This window comes from Apium graveolens, chromosome 6, assembly GCF_009905375.1.
Source record: "Apium graveolens cultivar Ventura chromosome 6, ASM990537v1, whole genome shotgun sequence".
NCBI lineage: Eukaryota > Viridiplantae > Streptophyta > Magnoliopsida > Apiales > Apiaceae > Apium > Apium graveolens.
Window position 1 is genome coordinate 375,244 of NC_133652.1, and position 11,739 is coordinate 386,982.

An 11,739-nucleotide genomic window follows, 5' to 3' on the forward strand; every position below is an offset into this window, starting at 1 on the left:
GTCGTTGGTTGCTGGAGGCAGAGAATGCCTTGCTTGGGTGAATTGCGTACACGTGTCCAGGTGAGGACCACCTTCAGGGTATCCTAACGGTACTCTGAAACGCGTCGTGTTTATCTGATATGTTGGTTGTTGACAGCTGTCACCATCACGTGCCCACGTACCCTTCCTTGGCGGGTTGTGGAGTGTGCATGTGCTTGCTGGGACCCCCCCTCAGGGTGATCCTGGTTCTGGACTGGATCCAGGTAGGCAGGTGATCCAGGTCATGGGCTGGACCCTGATTAGGAGATGATCTAGGTCATGGGTTGGATCCTGGCTGGGAGACGATCCAGGTCATTGATTAGATCCTGAATGGGAGATGACCCGGGTCATGGGTTGGATCCTGGTTGAGAGATGATCCGGGTCCTGGGTAAGATCCTATATGGGAGATGATCCAGGTCCTGGGTGGGATCCTGGCTGGGAGATGAACCAGGTCCTCGGTAGGATCCCGGCTGGGAGATGATCCAGGTCCTGGGTAGGATCCTGGGTAGGAGATGATCCAGGTCCTGGGTGGGATCCTGGCTGGGAGATGATCCAGCACTTGGTTTGGATCCTTGCTGGGAGATGATCCAGGTCCTGGGTTGGATCCTTGCTGGGAGATGATCCAGGTCTTGGTTTCACCCTGAGCCTGGGTCTCTCCACTTGACTACTCTGAGTGAGGGGAGTCTTGGTCCACCAGTTGAGCCTGTCTCACCCTAGATCTGGGTTGGTCCCTAGCCAGGTTGCTTATACCCTATCATTTGCCCCCCACTCCCCTATGCAGATTTTCTGGATGAGGGAGTAGAGAAGTGCTGTGTAGCAGTTGTCTTGGTGAAAAATTTATGCTTCTTTCTTGCCCCCCAATCCAAATCTGGTAAGTAGACACCAATCTGAATTAAGGTAGAGGAAATTGGTTGCCTTGACAAAATTTCTGCTTCTTTCTTGCCCCTAATCTAGATCTGGTGTAGTAGAGACCAATCTGGATTAAAGTAGAGGAAATTGGTTGCCTTGGAAAAATATTTGCTTCTTTCTCACCCCCCCCAATCCGGATATGGTGTAGTAGAGAACAATCCGGATTAAGGTTGAGGAAATTGGTTTCCTTGGAAAAAATTCTACTTCTTTCTTGCCCCCTAATCCGGGTTTGGAAATTTCTGCTTCTTTACTTACCCCCCCCCAATCGGGATCTGGTGTAGTAGAGATCAATCCGGATTAAGGTAGAGGAAATTAGTTGCCTTGAAAAAAATTTCGTTTCTTTCTTGGCCCCCAATCTGGATCTGGTGTAATAGAGATCAATCCGGATTAAGGTAGAGGAAATTGGTTGCCTTGGAAAAATTTCTGCTTCTTTCTTACCCCCCAATCCGGGTCTGGAAATTTCTGCTTCTTTCTTGCCCCCAATCCGGATCTGGAAATTTTTGCTTCTTTCATACCCCCAATCCGGATCTGGCATTGTAGAGATCAATCCGGATTAAGGTAGAGGAAATTAGTTGCCTTGGAAAAATTTCTGCTTCTTTCTTGCCCCCAAATCCAGGTCTGGAGTTGTAGAGGCCAATCCATATTGAAGTCAGAGGAAATTGGTCCCTGTAGAAAAATTTCGACTTCTTTATTGCCCCCCAATCCGGGTCTAGAAATTTTTGCTTCTTTGTTTGCCTATAAAATGATCTAGATGCATAGCAGTTGTTAGGAACCCAGATTTGGATACATATCCGGGTTTGTTGTTGTTATTGTTGGCTTCCAATCCTGGTATGGCCCCATACCTGGGTTGGTGTTTTCTTTTAAAGTTGGCTTCCAATCCGGGAATGGCACCCTAACTGGATTGGTGTTTGCTTTTTCTTGTTTGTGTAATTAGAAAATGATTTAAGTACATAGTAATTGTCTTCAACCAGGATCTGGATACCTATCCGGGTTGGTTATTATTATTGTTGGCTTCTAATCCGGGTATGGCGCCATACCTGGGTTGGTGTTTGCTTTTAAAGTTGGTTTCCAATCTGGGTATTAAACCATAACTGGATTGGTGTTTGCTTTTACTTGTTTGTGTACTTAGAAAATGATCTAAGTACATAGTAATTGTATTCAACCCGAATCTGGATACCTATCCGGGTTGGTTGCTATTATTATTGGTGTTACTGTTATTGTTGGCTTCCAATCCGGGTATGGCACCATATCGGGGTTGGTTTTTGTTTTTAAAGTTGGCTTCCAATCCGGGTATGGCACCATAACCGGATTGGTGTTTGTTTTTGCTTGTTTATGTACTTAGAAAAGTTCTAAGTATATAGTAATTACCTTCAATCCGGATCGGGAAACCTATCCGGGTTGTTGTTGGCTTTAATATTAACTTCCAAATGGTTGCTTTTGATGTTTGCTTTCAACCCCGATGTGGTTGTTTGTTCAGGTAGAAGTATGTTTTTCTTGCGGTAATTGTTAAAATAAGAATTGGGTGGGAAAAAATCTTTTCATTAATTTGAGATTTTCTTCATACAAAATATTAGATCATAGATTGGTTACTTGTCATAGGCTACAAGGTTTTTGGTTGCTTTTGTTCAGTGGTGTCCAATCTGGTTCTTGCCTAGGCTCTCTCGCATGCCTAGGTGGACCGGGATCGCTTTTTGATTCTGTCTTAGGACCCAATCTTTGAAATATTGGAGTGTTTTGCACCACATTGGTCTGTTGGGCTTGTTGACTTTGCTTGAACTTCTTTTCCTGATGGTAACCCCCTTTCGGTCGGTCATCAGAAGTTTTGTTCCTGGATCCTCCATTCTGAGTCATTGTCATTTCCTGGAGAACATCTGTTTCCTTTATGAACCTGGCTGCCATAGAGTAGGAAACGGCTAGGCTTTGTGGCTCTTTGTTTATCAGCTCTACAATGTACCTCTCATTGTGTTCTGGATCCAGGTTCCTTCGAATTATACTTAGAGCCTCCCTCTAATCAAGATTCGAGACTTTGTTGATGGCTTCCTGGAATCTACGCATATAAGTTGAGAGTGCTTCGTTATCGTATTGGCGGATTGTTTCCAGGTGACACATGTGTATTTCGTGTGTCTTATTGGCTCTGAATCTTCTAAGGAAGGCCCCCCCGAACTCTTTCCAGGAGTGGATGTTTCGTGATGGGATCCTGGTGAACCATCTTTAAGACCCACCTTTGAGGGTCGAGACGAAGAACCTGGACTTGGTTAAATCATTATAGATGTGGACTCTCTTAAGACTTTGCTGATGAAGGTGAATCCAGAGGCACCGAGACCTAAGGATGAGGCCCCTCCTTCTAGCGCCAAATGATAACTCCGGTGGGTGGGCGGCACCGTCCGACGTCGTTCGTGGACCTTCTGTACATGAATGAGGTGTAGCTGCTGGTTGGGCGCCTGTAAAACAACACCAGAAGGAGGGTTTGGCCCCCACGGCGCCTCCGGCGTAAGAATAAGTAGCTGGTTGGGGAAGATGAAGATAGAGAGGACTTAGGTGGCTGTGTGTGTAGGCTGAGTATATGAGAGTGTGTGTAATGAAAGTGTTTTTCTAACCTCTAAACCCTTCATCTTTGGGGGTATATAATTCCAAAATCCTATAAAATCGAAAAAACTCAAACATAAAATATAATGTATATCGAAAAGGAAATTGAAGTGCACATTTTCTTGAGGTAGCCTATTGTTGTTTAGGTTTGCCATTACCCAATTATAGAGGCTGATAATTAGGCTGCTGGTTGGAGTTGGGGGCTTACCGATGTAGAAAGAAATCAAAGCTGTTGTTTGTATTTATAGTGGCTTGTCTTTAATAGAAACAACAAGCACAATGCGCCATCTTTTTGCCCCATTTCACATTTTTCCACGTGGATCCACTTATACTCCCACTCTGTAAGCTGCATAAAGGACCCGTTTATGTAATTATTTTTATAACATCTTTTAAAGAAAATAACTTTTGAGTATAAAAGATTGTTTGAGCAAATTTTGATTCCTCATATATTTTTTAAAATTCCGGATACAATCATTCCAAATATTATTAAAAATCTTAATGAATGTTCTCACATTTTGGAGAGTATTTTCCAAAATTGTGTGTTTAATGTACTATGATCAAATTTCTAAAATTATTTTAAGTATTAATGAAAATCCTCAATGAATGTCATCACATATTTAATTCTCCTAGATTTAGCTAGAGAGATATACATGAAAATAATCTTTTCAAAAAGATCTCAAATCTTGAATGAGTGTTATCATATTTTAAAATATCATTCACATTAGGTGTTGAATATTTAAATTTAACTAATTGGATATTTCAATATTTTGAATTAGAGTTTGATAAATTATTTTAGAAATATCATAAAATTATCCAATATATCATCCAACAATTCAAAATAAAAAATCTTATGGTCTTGATTCTCACCCTAATTACACATGAAATAATTTCTCATGCACGACATGAAATAATGCAATTTTTAAAAAATTATTTAAAAAAGTTTCATTCATAGTTAAGTGGTCAAATAAGACCCTATGTAAAAATGAAAATTGAACCTAGTCTCGTGAAGAAGCTTTTATATTAATTAATTTCAATATTATTCCACATTATTTCATTAAAAAAATTTATTATTATGGTGAAAATATTTACAATTGTTTAAAATATCTTAATTTGAAAGTATGCGGAAAGAAAACAATCTTTTGAACAAACTATATATATAATCTTTGGATAAGATCATATTAATATTTTTATATGATAAATAATAATCAAATATTTAAATTTGATGAATATTTGATTATATCAATATCGGAGCATCATATCAATAATTTTATAAATATGTTTACAAATACAAATAATTATAAACACGAAAAATATTTTTAAATCATTTTAAAAAATATTTTAGAAATACTTTTACAAATATATGAAAAAAAGTTCATAAATTTAAGCTAGTAAAATTTAGTATTTACAGTTGTTCTAAAAACATTCGACCACATAAATTTAGCCTTTTAAAAAGATTGATATTTTTTGCTAAAATTTGAATTCCCACCTACGCAGTCAAATTATACATTTCTATACATTCGTATATTCACATCGAATATATAAAGGCGACATGCTCTTTTTAGATAAATCTATAATCTCGACTAGATTTCATGTCATCGAATTTATGAATTCGATTGGCTTTTAGTTAGTCTAATTTATAGACACCACTATCACTGCTACAAAATTAAACTTAGGATATATTAGTGACATAACACTTTTGGGATGTGTTTTCTGATGTGCTATACAACTGACATGGCTATGCAAGATATTCTAAAAAATCTATAAATAAAAATAAAAATAAATAAATAAAGTAGCATAGCATTTTTTAGTGAAGCGCTATATAGGAAATAAGTATGATAACGTTTCTACGAAAGGCTATGCAAGTCACCATATATTAAGTAATTTTAATTTTTTTAAAAATCTTTAAATATTTATATAACACTTTTATAAACGTCATGTAAATTAATGTATTCAAAGTATCTTTTTATTTGCTTAATTTAACTCTTTTTCCAACTTAATCATATGTTCTCTCAATACCTCAGATAACTCCTCGCTCACACATGTACATCACCAATTTCATCGATCCATTTTACGTCCTGATTTCATGAATTTATATCTGAATTAGGATAGTTTAATCTTCTAGCAAACCATATCGAGCCATTAGGGCACTTTATTTTCATGGGTCTCCACTCGTCCTTCGTTGAATCGGGTATAATCAATTAATTACAAGTTCGGTTCCGAAGACTACAAATCATGTATTGTGTTGTCGTTAATTCCAATTATCTAAAACTATGAATTGGGTATCGTTTATGCTTGGGCAAGTCAATATGTTGGAATTTCTACTGACAACCCTAAAAATAAGTAGTATGATAATTTAATTTTATGTTATGTAATTATTTTTCTCGAGTCTGTAAAAATGTTAAGTAGATTAGACTTGAGGATTTTTCTTTGAAAAGTCATTAATCTAAGGAATAAACTCTAGAGGAAGATCAAGTATTGATTATGCCTCAGAGAAAAGTATAGCAGCTTGGATTTGAATAATGTTGTTTTAAGAAAAATATTTTTAAGTCAGATATCGACAAGTCGCATATCAAGGAATATAAAGAAGTATGTCGAGAAGTACAAAATAACTTGTAGGGAAGTCCCAAAAGATATTGATAAGTCAATATGCATGTAGAGATCTCAAATATTGACAAGTCAAAAGGTCCATGTAGCGAACTTAAGATATCAACAAGTCATTTTTTATGTAGAGATCTAGAGACGTCGATAAGACAAATCTTCATGTAGAGAAGTAGAGATATTGACAAGTCTAAAGTCTATATAGAGAACTGGAGATCTCGACAAGTCATTCTACTTGTAGAGAACTGGAGATCTCGACAAATCTAAGACACATGTAGAGAACTCAAATATCGACAAGTCATTTTACTTATCGATATGTGACATCTCTATAGAACAAAAAGAGATCTCGATAAAGAACTTCATAATTCAGAATGCAGACAAGTTAAAGATTCAAGATTATCAGTCAACAAACAATTCTATCAGTGAATTGAAAAGACTATAAAAGCAGCTTGAAGAATTCAAGATCAAGGGTCAAGATTCACTAGACAAAGGAGGGTCACAGACGTATTAGATTCCGCACAGATTTGCTAACAGTAGAAATGGAAAATATACAAATTAGCCTTGGAAACTGTGTTAGTCCATTTTTGTTCAAGTTTTGTAAGGGCAGTAATGTTAGTGATAAAAATGAAATCCCCATTGATTTTAATGAGGAAGAGGTACGTGATCATCCCGACATGCATGAAAAGTTAAAGGATAATGCCACTTTACCATTGTAGCTGGGTTGCACCAAGTTTTCCAAATTATCGGCTGTATTGACTTTGCATAATTTAAAAGTTGAACATCAAGTTTCTGACGTGTTCTTCACACAAATGCTTATAGCTGTTAGTGAACTTTTACCCGATGGTAATGTCCTTCCTCATAGAATGTATGAGGCTAAACAAATGCTCATATCCATTAGATTAGTACATGAAAGGAATCATGCATGCCCTGATGATTTTATTCTATATAGAAGGAGTATGCAGAGTTTGACGAATGTCCCAAGTGCTCATTAAAACGTTACAAAATTGGAAATTCTCCAGCCAAGGTTATGTGGTACTTTCCATTATTACCCAGATTTAGGCGATTATATGGTAATGCAGAAGATGCTAAAAATTTAACATGACATTATGATGCTCGAATTAATGATGGGTTGTTGAGAAACCCTACCGATTTACCTCAGTGGAAGACAGTTGTTGATACACATAAGGATTTTGGGAAAGAACCAAGAAAATCTTTTCCTAGCACTTTCAATAGATGTAATGAACCTGCACCATCTTCAAAACAGTTCTTATAGTACATGGCATTGTATGAAGCGCATGATAATGTCTACTTTGATATCTGGTCCAATACAACCTGGGAATGACATTGATGTCTATTTGGCACCTTTAATCGAGGACTTAAACTACTATTAGAAGGGGGCATTGAAGTATATGACGGACGTAGAAAAAATCAATTTCAATTAAAGGCCATGTTTATTCGGAACAATAAGTGATTTTCCTGCTTATGCAAATGTTTTCAGGTATAGTGTAAAAAGGCTATTATGCATGTCCTATATGCAGTGACGAGACTGATCATATTAGACTGATCATATTAGGATGGATATGATGGAGATGGGGATAAAAAATGGAGTAGGCCATGTGGAGAAGCTAGGAAAAAAACCCTATTTACCTCCTGCCGCTCATACTCTATCTAGAGATGAGAAAAGAGTGTTACTGCAAATACTTTATTCTATCAAGGAGCCAGAAGGATACTCATCAAACATCGAAAGTCTTATTTTTTCGACTGACTTCAGTTAAAGGGTTTGAAATCACATGATTTTCATGTCATAATGGAGAATTTTTTTTCCAATTTTTATACATTCTCTCTTACCTGAAAAGGTGTGAATAACTATCACAAAATTATGTTGGTTATTTAAATCTATGAGTAACAAAGTCATTGATCCAAGAAGGTTATTGTATCTATAGCGACAAATTATTGAGACACTTTGTGAGGTTGAGATGTATTTTCCACCATCCTTCTTTGACATCATAATTCATCTGACCTTGCACCTAATTTATGAGACTAGGATGTATGGTCCTGCTCGTATGAGATGGATGTATCCGGTCGAACGATATTTAAATTTTTGAAAGAATATGTAATAAATAGGTCTAGACCAGAGGGTTGCATAGTAGAATGCTATTTATTAAAAGAAGAAAAAGAGTTTTGGTCAGAATTTATTCCAAACGTAAAGGCAACTGGTCTTCCAAGTGATTGTCATAGTGGTAGGATTGACAATGAAGTTGTAATTGGTGGTCAACAATTTGAGATCGATCGGACACAATGGCATTGTGCGCACCTTTATGTTTAACATAAAACCATTGATGTTGTTACTTTTGTAGACTTGCATAAGGAAACCATCAGGGAAGAACATCCAAGAAGAGGTGCTAACCAGATATAAGTGGAACACAATCGCACATTTGTTGATTTGTTCAAAACTTATGTTGCAAATAAGTTAATTGAAAATAACGAATCAATACCATATCGAGTTAAATGGTTATCAAGATGTCCTGATTTATTTTTGTACTCTTATAAATGTTATCTTATAAATGGGTACACCTTTAACACAAGGGAACATGATGCAAGGAGCATAATGCAGAATAGTGGAGTTTCAATTACTAATACGGCACTACACCAATCATCAAGTAATAAAAAAGAACCAGTTTTAGATGAGACCGCATCCTTTAGAAGGATTAAAAATATTTGGGAGCTCGATTATGTCGATTTAGAGTACGAGTGTTTGATTGTGATTTGGTTAACAATGTCGAAGGCATACAAGTTGAAACCTCCGGGTTTATACGGGTAATCTTGCAAATATTGGGTACAAAAATGATTCGCTCATAATGGAAACACAAGCCCATATGTTACTGATCCGATTGATAAGAAGTGGTCCATTATTGTCTTTTCAAACAAACTCAACACTTATCAAGTCAGTGATGGTGTAGATATAGAACTTGATAATATTGATGATCCTTTTGTTGGAATGAATTTTCACGCCAATTTGGACAGAGATGATGATTATAAATGTTTTTCCTCCGGAAATGATCATGATGAGGGTGAATACGTGAATCCTGAATTTTACAATGTGCATAGGCATGAAATATCAAAGGAGAACAAAAAACACAAAAGAAAAATTAAATCTAAGAAATGTATATATGCTTTCTTATTATACAAGCTAGTCTCATAAATTGGTCTTATATTATTTATTCTATTTCTTTTAAATTATGTACTTTTATTATCTGGTACTATAAAACTACCTAATTTGATTATACTTTTGATTAATACTATATAACAATTTTGTGTTGACTAGAGCAAACTAATATCTTAAATTTAGTAAGTGTTTATTTTTCTGTAAACCTCTGCACTGGTATTCTATAAATTGTTGTGTTTTATTTGTTTAGGATTGTGATTAGTATAAGTGTACTATAAAAAATTCATATTAGATTATGCTTCTTTTTAATATAAGAATTTTGTATTGACTAGAGGAAACTAGTAAATTCAATTAAGTATCAACAACTGTATTTATTTTTGTGTATAAACCTGTGTAGAGATCTTGTATTAAATTTGTATATCTTTGTTCATTCTTTGTTCATGATTATGACTGTTGAATCCTCTAGTGCAAGTGGTGCTGGTGGAACCAGGGATGCTTGTGCCACCCAAGTGGGAAGAGGTCGTGCAATAGGTAATTAAAAATATATAATTATTGACAGTATGTAGGAGATTTTTATTTACTTGTACTAGTTATCTCTAATGTGTTTTAGGTTAATTGGAATGAAATGGGACAACCAATTGGTAAAGCGTCAATGATTTTAGTACATTCTGTCGATTGTTATGCAAGAAGGAATATCCCAATTACATGCGATGATTGGCGTAAAATGGAACCGAAGACTGTAAAACATAATTTTTGAGATGAAGTTAAGGTACAATATATTCTTCTCCAATGTTATTTTTGGTTAAAATTAGAGCAAGGCAAGGAGAACAGTTAAATGGTTAAAATTTTAGCTTTCTTGGCTTTGCATCTTTCATAGCTTTTTAGTACATAAAAACCAGTAGAACACTCCATCACATTTTACCATTTTATTGTAAATTCCTAAAATAAATCAACCCCTTTGTTTTGCTTATTTTTTCTGAAACACGTAAAAGTGGTCTTCTACATATTTTTAAGCTTTCTATAAATTTTATATTTTTTATAACAAGGAAAATGTGGCTTTTGTTTTGTATTGATCAAGCACTTTAAACATGTCAATAGTCTCTGATACATATGTACAAGATGTGATTACCAAATAAGAATCTTTTAAGAAATATATTTCATAATTTTTTATTGCATTTTTTAGATTTTCTAATTATTTATATTTACATTCAATGACTTTTTACTTCTCCTGCCTTTAAATAGAAAGTTAGGCATGATTATAAGTGCAACGTGTATGTTAAATTATCAAGGCTTGACGACTACAAGATACAACACAAATATCCATATAGGTCAATTGAATTTAAAATATTTTCATGTTTTAAAACAATGAATGATTTATTATATACAATTGTGTAGGAAACTTTTAGTGGGGTTGAAGATGAACATTGGAGAAAGATAATTGATCGTGCTAGTAACCTTCATTGATAATTTAGAACTAGATTGAGGAGTCTTGCTCGAGATAAAAATGGTCTGTACTTTACCACCCAAGTTGTATGCACACCTATCGACAGTGGGACCTTAGTGGAAACAGTTTATTGGAAATTCATTAAAAGAATAATTCAATGTATACTTTTTTCCCTTTCTTTAGTAGTTTGTTATTTAAAAAAAATTACTTTTGTTGCATTTTATATTTCACTAACCATTTAATTATAGGAACAAAGTGAAAAAATAAAGAAAAAGATTTTGGAATGGAAGCACGATATAAGAAGGCATGTGTTGGCTACCCCCATATTAGAGAAAAAATTGTAAGTTAAACAAGCAAGTAACTTAGTGTGGTTGCTTTACAATTCTTTTCAAATTGTTGCCACAACAAGATTCCATAAATTGAAGTACTATTATTTTTATGTAATACTAATTTTCAGCAAGTTGAAACTGGACATTCTGTTAGAATAAATACAAGGGGTAGCTTGAATATTTGTTTGAGTGCTAATATTGTTAAGGACAACTTAATTGCTGATTAACAAGCTTGTAAAGCATTAGAATCACATATGAAAACATATATATTTTGCTAGAACCTGCTCTCACTGTAATTGTCAATATCATTTGTAGATATTTAAAAATTACCAACAGAAATAAATAGAAAGGGCATTATAATGTGAATACTTATGCATGTAAACTATAATATTAATAAATTACTATGGTTCGTTATCATATGAATTAAGAAATTACTTCTAATTAGTCTTCATTATGTGAATAAAGAAGATATAGGTCAAACCATACAGATCTATAATGTGAGCAGCTTCAAGACAAAATTAATGCACGCAACAAAATCTTGTTATGACCGGACTAGATATGTGGGAATATGCTAGGCGTGATGTAGATGGTGTAATCAATGATCGTGTTACATTGCAATGATCGTGTTACATTGCAAGTTCTTGAGGATGTGGTAATAATTTTTATTTTTATTATTTTATATACTAATT